Source organism: Camellia sinensis, chromosome 9 (genome assembly GCF_055761805.1).
Source record: "Camellia sinensis isolate YWXY chromosome 9, ASM5576180v1, whole genome shotgun sequence".
In the NCBI taxonomy this organism is placed as follows: Eukaryota; Viridiplantae; Streptophyta; class Magnoliopsida; order Ericales; family Theaceae; genus Camellia; species Camellia sinensis.
Window position 1 is genome coordinate 144,573,873 of NC_138969.1, and position 2,496 is coordinate 144,576,368.

Consider the following 2,496-nt stretch of genomic DNA (forward strand, 5'->3'; position numbering starts at 1 on the left):
TCCTGCTATATGAAAAATCTAATTAGGTCGATTCTAATAAAATTTTGAATTACTCAAATAAAAATAATTAAAAACTACTTAAAATTCAATGGAAATAAATAGGATACATCTTGTTATATGAAAAATCTAATTAAGTCGATTCTAATAAAATTTTGAATTACTCAAATAAAAATAATTAAAAACTACCACTACAACAAAAAGTAGATTTGGCGACTAAAACTAGATTTTTCGTTGCTGAAAGTAGTAGAATTGGCAACTAAAATGGAATTAGTCGCCAAAATTGGTCACTTTTGCCGACTAAAATAGTTTAGTCGCCGAATATAAGGGTTTTAGCGACTAAAAGTCAGTTTAGTGGCCGAATATAGGGTTTTAGCGACTAAAAAAATTTTAGTAGCCAAAGGTTAAGGTTTTTGGCGACTAAAAACATTTAGTAGCCAAAAATATAGGTTTTGGCAACTAAAAAACAGTTTGGTCGCCGATTCTACGTGTTTTGGCGACTAAAAACAGTTTGGTCACTGAAAATCAAGCTTTTTGGCTACTAGAAGAAAATTAGTAGCTAAAAATAGTCAATTGGCAACTAAAATTCACTTTAGTAGCCAAAACGGGACGTTTTTAGCGACTAAAAATAGGTTTAGTCGCCAAAAGGGGACGTTTTTAGGCGGAACATATTTTTTTAGCGACTGAAAATTAATTAGTAGCCCAAAATTATAGAATTGGCGACTAAATAATGGATTTAGTTGCCAAAAGTGATCTAAATTTTTTTTTACTAAATAATTTATTTTTTACATAAATTATATTGAATATATATAATTATATTTATATATATAGTTTTGTATTAATACCGGTCAAAGTAATATATAAATAATATATGTTGCATTTATATTCAGGTGATATTGTAGTGGCATAGTGGGGAGAGTGTCTTGGTAAATGTTTGGAATGTGGAATGCTTTTGGTGACTAAACTCTGTGGTCGCCAAAAGATTGACTATTGGCGACGAAAAAAATAGTCGCAAATGTATAAATAAAAAAAATTCACTATTGGCGACTAAAAGTTTAGTCGCTAAATGTATAATTTCGAAAAATGGAATTGACTATTGGCAACAAATTCTTTGGTCGCTGAAGACCAGTATATTGCCAACTAACCCTTTTTTAGTCGCCAAAGGTATTCGCGACAAAACCGGCGACTAAAATATTTAGTCGGGGAAAGTGTGAAAATTCGACTTTTGGCGACTAAAAAAAGACTTTTGGCCAAAGATGTGTTTTCCTGTAATGTACTTAAAATTCAACGGAAATAAATAGGATACATCCTGTTATATGAAAAATCTAATTAAGTCGATTCTAATAAAATTTTGAATTACTCAAATAAAAATAATTAAAAACTACTTAAAATTCATTGCTTATTTTATAATTTGTTTGTATATAAATTAATATTGTATAAATTTATTAAGATATTGACCAAGTGAGGCATTGCAAATTTGAAAACAACATAGTCGTTAAAATAGTTTGATTATTTCATTGTGTTAAAACAAATTCAACTTGTCAACAAGCTTTTGACAATGGTCCAAATAAAAAATTATTGTGCAAACTGAAATATATACTTTCTAAGTGGGTAAATTTTGAAAATAAAATTCGAAAGGTCCAAATTTAGAGTTAAGTTTCTATTGATCTAATTAAATGCCTCTGGTTAACTCATAGAAAAATTTAAAAAATTATATATTTTTCATTATACCCATTTTATTGAGAATATATATAACTTCTCTAACACTTACATTTCAAATACTTTTTCATTTTCCTTTTTCTTTTTAAATCCTTATTCGAATTCTTGAATAAAACACAATCTGACTGATAGATTAACAAAATCCATTAAAAATTACTACTAAATATTACTTCTTTGCCACACTTTTTCTTGTAAGATTTAGTAATGTTTGGGCTCACTTCTATCTACTGTGGGATAGATATGTATTGTAGCGGTCAAAGAATTTTTGCAGGGGCTAAACATTAACAAACAGTTGCAGATTACTATATCACATACAAATATACATATGTTGTGTTTGGTTGGGAGATTTGAAGAAAGATTTAGAAAGGGGAATGAAAAAAATATGTGAAATGTGAATAAAATATACCTATATTTCACCTAATTTCACACACATTTTCGCTTTTTCTTTCTAAATTTCTCGTCAAATCTCCCAACCAAACACAACATAAGTTCCTATAGTTCTTGTAGGGGCCACCACCCCCAACCCCCCTTCCCTCTGACCTGCTTGAAACCCTATTTTAGTTGAAGACTCTTGCTAAGTGACGACTTTAGATATTTTTACAAATGGGTCACTCCATATAAGTTTAAATTTTACAATTTTTTTAAAAAAAAATAAAAATTTAAACTAAACAATAGTTGTTTTGTTTGATCTTAAAATTTTAAAAATAGTTTAATTAATTTTTTTTATATGCATCTACAATATAAATATTTGCAAAAAAATGTAGTAATTTTTTGTATTTA